Source organism: Marmota flaviventris, chromosome 5, assembly GCF_047511675.1.
Source record: "Marmota flaviventris isolate mMarFla1 chromosome 5, mMarFla1.hap1, whole genome shotgun sequence".
Classification (NCBI taxonomy): domain Eukaryota; kingdom Metazoa; phylum Chordata; class Mammalia; order Rodentia; family Sciuridae; genus Marmota; species Marmota flaviventris.
Genome location: NC_092502.1, coordinates 3,455,670 through 3,462,683, shown reverse-complemented (window position 1 = coordinate 3,462,683; position 7,014 = coordinate 3,455,670). Strand labels below are relative to the sequence as shown.

General features: G+C 47.0%; 1 pseudogene; it reads left to right on the top strand.

The window, feature by feature from the left end:
- Nucleotides 1-823: 823 nt before the first annotated feature.
- Nucleotides 824-1,759, top strand: LOC139705616 (olfactory receptor 14C36-like; annotated as a pseudogene).
- Nucleotides 1,760-7,014: the final 5,255 nt, after the last annotated feature.

The window sequence follows — 7,014 nt, the reverse complement described above, 5'->3', positions numbered from 1 at the left end:
CTAAAAGTAATAGATCCTATCTACCAGACCCAGCCAGAACTGACTGCACACAGCAGCTTCCTACAGTTTGTGGAGGTAAGAGCATGGAGTGGAAGGATCTGGCAAGCAACAGAACATGAGGAAAACAGCCAAAGAGAGTGGGTGTGGCAGAGGCTTTCAAAGAGAGTGGGTGTGATCACAGGGGGCTTACTTCAACTCGAGCTGTGACTTCAAATTCAGTTACAGCTTCAACTTTGCTCCAAGCATTCACTGAGTCATAATTTGCAGAATTGAAAGATTTCCATAGAACAACATTGTAAAATCACATATAAATCAGCAGCTTACCACCCATTCTTCAAGTCAGGGCAGTGGGAGGCTTTAGGAATGTGTGGAGACTCTCAATACTGATTTCTGCACATAGGGACAGGACAGTGAATAGAGACATGTCTCTTGATGACAGGCAGACCATGCTGGAGGACACTGAGCCCATCCTTGCTGGGTGTCCACATCCACACAAAGGTGCTGGCCAGTTCCTAATGACACTTTCATGGAACTGTGACCTTACTCTAACACAGGGATTTCAGATGCACTGGGTACTCAGTCTTCATTGAGATGATGACTCGGTGCTGGGTGTTACAGAAGACAGGGAACCTCCTGAGCACTGAGTCCAATCTACTCAGAAGAGGTGAAGCCAATCAGGAGGCCAGTAGTGGCCGTCCCTCCATGCACAGATTACCTAATACAGCAGTAAACACTTGGAGGAAGAACATCTGAGGTGGTTGTTGACTTTTGTGTGCCCCTTGTCTTCTTTCCTCTGCCTCCCAGTCGACAGCATCTCCACAAGATGGCCAACTCCACCATGCTGACCGAGTTTCTCCTCATGGGCTTTGCTGAAGGCTGGAAACTAAGGTTCCTCTACTCCATGTTATTCTTATTCATGTACCTGACCACCCTCTTAGGGAACCTTCTCATCGTCACCGTCACCACTGCTGACCAGAACTTGCACACACCCATGTACTTCTTCCTCAGGAACCTGTCCATCTTGGACATGTGTTATATTTCCGTCACTGTCCCCACTGCCTGTGTCAACTCTCTCACTGGCCACAGGGCCATTTCAGTGGCTGGCTGTGCAACCCAGATCTTCCTAGTCATTTTCTGTGCCTTTGTGGAGATTCTGTTTCTCATGGTCATGGCCTAGGAGCGCTATGTGGCCATCTGCCAGCCCCTCCATTTTTCAACTATCATAAACCTCCAACTTTGTGTCCGCCTGACCCTGGCTTCCCTGCTCAGTGGCCTAGTCTACGCAGGTGTGCACACTGGTGACACGTTTGTGCTGAATTTCTGTGGCTCAAACATTGTCCCTCAGTTTTTCTGTGACATCCCCTCCCTGCTGATGCTCTCCTGCTCTGATACATCCAGCAACGAGCATTTCCTTCTCATCTCCGCTGTGCTGGTTTGTGGTGGCAGGTTCTCGTTTATCGCCATGTCCTATGTGCGCATATTTTCTACTGTGCTCAGGTTCCCCACACAGGAGCAGGGGAAGGCCTTCTCCACCTGCATCCCCCACATCCTCGTGGTGACCGTCTTCCTCAGTTCTATCTCTAACGTGTGTCTACAGCCATCAGTGACCTCTGAGGGGACTCCAGACATTGGTCCTTCTGTGTTTTACACTATAGTTCCTCCCCTCTTGAATCCTATCATCTACAGTCTCAGAAACAAACAGGTAAAGGAAGCTGTGAGGAAAGTCATATTGAGAAGGGTTTATTCCAGAAAAAAATAAAGATATTTAAAATGGTAATTCTCATTTCACCCAATGACTTAGAAACTTTAAGAAAGCATTTCTTCTCTGCATTTTACATATTAGACCTCCTGCCACAGTACCATCATCCCCTTGAGGCCTATAGACTCAAGTGTTTTCACGAAATGCTGTGCATTTCATTTACAATTTCTGTTCTCCTTCCCCACATTTAAAAAAATTTCAGCAACTCTTTAATACGTATGTTTCATAAAGACTAGATGATTTCTTGATCTTATCTTTAGCAATATCAATGCTAATAATGCAGTGAAGAAGACCTTAACAAATTATATCTGATCCAGACTGCAGGCATAGAGCACTTGGATGAGGAGGAGGATGCCTGTCTGTAGGGATTTTAACTGTGGAAATGTACAAGGAAGCGTTCCCCTGGTGAGCAAACTCCCTCATGGTGACAGGCACCTGGTTTCCACCCTTAGAATGCCCTGCGATCTCTCTTAGGATCTAGTCATATAGCTAATATATGTGCCAAGTCTAGCTGGTATGGCAATGACTTGAGAAGCCTCTGTGTTAGAGCCTCACCAAGCCTCAACCTTGATTGCAGCCACATAGCTCCTGGGAATAAAGGAACTTGCTTGCTTGACAACTACAATGTTTCACCAAGCTCTGCTGCTCCTGGATCTGCTGCCTAACACTAACTTCAGACAATGGACTTTCTGGAGAGCTGCACAAAGCTCCTAACATTGCATATTGTAACTGAATTGTAACTGCAGAATATCTAACCTTACTGATACTCTAAACAATAACGAGCTTATGGTACTAATGACCCAATGTAACCTATTAGTATGAATAAAAATAACTCCTCAAACAAAGAGCCACTCTGCCATCTTCCCTGCATCTGCACCTTGTCTCTGTCTCCTCTTTATTATTAGTCCTTACACCTGTCATTTCAGAACAGACTCACAGGACAAACATGTGCTGTCCACCTTCCCCACAGACTCCTACACAGGCACCCAGACCTGTACCAGGGTGAGTGCATGAGGGGCAAGGACACTGCCAGAACTCACAGGCACTGTGGGACAGCAGCACTTAACTGAAATGTGGGACCTCACCATGTCCCCCAGTGAGGGGGATACACAGGAGGCCGATGGTCAGGAAGTGTGAGCTCAGGGCCATGTCACAGTGGGTCCCATGCCCCTGAATAAGCCCTGTGGAGACCTTCCAGACTCACAGTGCTCAGCTGGAGAAGCCACATCCAGCAGCTGCCAAACCCCACACTGGCCCCTGACCTGTGGAGGGAAGGTGGATCTGGCAAGGGTGTGCTGTCCATAAGAGCAGCTCTGAGCGCAGTGCAAGCAACGGAACCCCACACTCTGTGCTGGAGGGACTGTGGGATATGGGAACCTGCCTCCACCAGGACTTGAGGAGAAAACACACTGGGCGGGTCTTGTTCTTCACCACAGAGAGTGGGACAGGCCGCATGGAGCCACCCAGGGGCGTCCCACCAGGCTGTGCCCCCCAGTGCTCAGACTGGCAGCACATTTGGGACAGGCATTCCCTCCACCCGATGCTGTGGTCTGTGACCATCCCCACCCATACCCTGTGACAGTGTCCCCAGTGATAGTGAGTTGATTTTCTGTTTCCTGAACCCCTCAGCAGGCTGGCTCCTGGCCCCCTCTGAGAGCTGGCTGAGTGATACTGTGGGGGCCCCTCTGAAGCCACTTATGCATGAGGAGCCCCTTTTGGACCAGATCCTGAGTGGAAACAACTGCCTGCCCTCTTTGCCATGGGCACTGCTGGTCTCTTCCCGTCCACTTGCTGTCCTATCAGCTGAGCAGTGCATGCAGGCCCCTCCCCCAGCCAGGGGGCAGAGAGGCAGTACCCTGGCTCTGTGCTTGGCTCCCACTTGCCTTTCTGCCTCTCTGTGCGGCGTGAGTTCCCAACTGTTGCCCTGACCCTTCTCTATCTGACCATATGGCGGCCACTTCTATTCCAACATCTTGGCCCTCCTATCTTCTACCCAAATCTCCAGGGTCCATTTTCTCTTTGTGACCGAAGCAGTCATGCACATCGCAACTTCAAGGTTTCAGAGAAGGAAGAGGACAGTTTTGCCCTCCCCAATGCAGACGGGTTCTCCAGGAGAGCATCACTTTGTGTGGTGCCAATGCTGCGGCTGAATTCCACTCTGGCTCATCCGAGAGGAATATATTTAATGACTGGGAACCACCAGGGACCGGTCTTTGTCCTTGTTGCAGATGGAGACACACTGGCCATGTGTCCCGCCTGTGCAGTGACCTCCAGTGCTAATCAGAAATTCTTTCCTGCATCTGATGTTTCAAATTGGTCTAGCTGAGCTCTGACAGGCACATCCTGGTCTGTGGGTGTCACCTTCTCTTTGCACTTACCAGAACTATCCCGAAAGTCCTGGGCTGGACTTCTCAGTTGTGCAGCCTAGGCGAGGTGGCTCATTCTCTGATGTCCACCTCTCACTGTTCCTCAGGTCTCCAGGTTCCTGTTGATCTTGCCTGCTGAGTTCACAGACTGTCCCAGGAAAGACTCTGAAGCCAGTCACTCATGCAGGCAGCTGAGCATCTTGAGCTTCAGCAGGGGCCACTGTCTTGGGTAATGGTAGAGGGATGGTCCTCATCTACTATGAGCCTCCAGCTGCAACAAGTGAGCACTCCTCCTGACTCCCCTGGGCTGGAGAGGAGCCAAGTCCACATGCAGGAGCCATGGGGCCAAAGGAAAAGCTCCTACTCATCACATAGGTCACCCATAGAGCCACTCTGAATGCAGCACTGGAAATCCAGTTTCTTCAAAGAAGATGCACCTGGCCAGGGCTCTTGCATTCTTCTGTGTAAGGGTTCTGCCTGCGGAAATGTACAAGATAGCAAATTTCCTCTGATGAGCAAAATCCCTTGGGATAGCAGGCATTTTGTTTTTCACACTTAGAGTATTCTGCAGTTTCTCCCAGGAGCTAGTAAGATAACTACCACATGTGCAATGCCTAGCTGATGTGGGAATGTCCTCTATGAGGAGGCACTGTGCAAGAGTTTTACCTTGATCTCAGTTCCTGGGAATAAAGGAACTGGCTTGCTGGGTAACTACAATGTTTCTCCAAGCTCCTGGACCTCCCCACCTAATAGTAACTTCAGACAATGGACTTTCTTGAGAGCTACACAAAGCTCCTTCCATTGCATATTGCAACTGTGGAATGTAACTGCAGAATAAGCTACCTCCGTGATACAATAAACAATAATGTAGTAATGGCAACAGTGACCTAGGGCAACCTCCTGGTATCAGTAGTGGCCACTGAGACCAACAGCCACTTTCTGCCTCTGCATCCTGTCTCTGAGTCTCCTTTTACACTTCTGAGTTCTCTATCACTTTCTACATGGTCTTCAGCCTTACAAAAATTTGGAGGAAATCTTTTTTCCCTTAACTCAAGACAAAGCAGCAATGTTCTGGGAGGTATAGTGCTGCCTCCCTGACCTGCACTGGCCACCTGACTTCATCAGACAATTGCCCTTCTCAATCTCTAATAAAACAGGTTCAGGACCCTCCCTGAGCCTCTCTTTCTTAGTTGCAAACTCAGGGTAATATTCTTAATATATAGGTTTTTTGCAGAAGTGTCATTTGGCAATACCTGTGAGGGAGCTGAGGCCATTTAAAACCTGCCCAAGCACTCTTCCAACCCACTTAAAAGTGGCCAGAAATATCGTTCCTGGGCTCTCTTTTATGTGATTATGTACATAAACTCTCTCATCTTCTCCCCAAGGTTGACATTTAGAAATAGCAGTAACACCAACAATCCACCCAGCCCAACCAGAAATGCCAGGAAGGAGAGCAGCCAATAGGACAGTTGGGCTTCTCTCCACCCACAGGGACACCGCACCTGTGGGTTCTTCCAGTGTCCTTTCCCTCCAGACCCTGTTTCCTAAATCCACCAAGTCAACCACCCCTACAGCTGGGAAGCTAGACATTCTGTGACCCTTCTGCAACCCCAAGAAACCACTCAGAAATTTCCAACAGTGTTCAACATCTCTCACTAAATTTACTTATTCATTTTTGCACTAGGTTTAAGAAAAGGAAACAGACACAAGTCACCATGCAGTGCCCAGATACAATCCCCCAAACCTGTGCTCTGTGTCCTCCAGAGAGTCCCAGAGTCCTACCCCTCCATGGGTCATCCAGTGCCACATCAGACAGACTACATACCTCAAGCTTAATGACCACACCCCACTCAATGCAAAACACACACAGTGTATCCCACACTTGGATGGACAACATTGGATACACAGAAGTTACCAGGCGTTAAAAGAGACACTGCTAACAGAACCCCTGAGGTCTTTAGTCCCAGATAATTAGGGACTGTGCTCAGATGACACAGAAAGGTAGGGTTTCAGTGGACACAGCAAAGATCATAGTAGGTTTCCTAGACCTGTGCCAGAGGTGAACTGTGGGCTCACCACCTCCACACCCGGGGACACTCACAGGTCAACCCAAGGGATGGTTCCAAATCCTGATGAAATCCAAGTCAGGAAGCCTCAGTAGACATCGCTCTACCAGGAGATGCATTATCATAAACAATGATGATGTCGATTTTGGTAACACACATAGCACACGTATTACAACATATTTACGTATTGAAGTAATGTATGTTTCCCTATTTATTCAGCTTGCTCACTCAGCCCATTTGATTGTATTTCTCTTAATGTTTTAATGCAACAACTGAAATCTTTCCATCGTTGTTTTCCTAACTCAGGGTTACACTTGATCCACTCAGTCCTTCTCTCCTGCAATATCTCTTCCCGCCTCATATTCACCCAACTCATCTTTGTCTGCTTTTATACCTTGGATCCTATTTTTTTCTTATTTTCTTTTTTTGCTTGCCCAAATTTTCTCTCCTCCCCCATTCATCCACTTGTTAGTGTAGTAATAATTTTAATACATTTAATAACTAAATTATTGCATTATTCCAGAAAACTATCAAACTCCCATATAAAAAATAAAGGAATTAGAGAACATTTTTAAAAAGCTTTTTTTCTTAAGATTAGTTGCTACAAAGCTTTGCTATGAAGTGCTTTCAGATTACAGGATTTAATATCTTCTTCTAAAGTTGTACTGATACTGGGGAAAGCAGAGGATACCTGTTGAGGGGAGTAATATTAAATAATGATATTGAAATATTAAATATAATATTTAATAAGTATTAAAGTGATATTAAATTAAATATTAAATATTATCTTTCATACTCATTAAGTATTATATTTATATTCAAT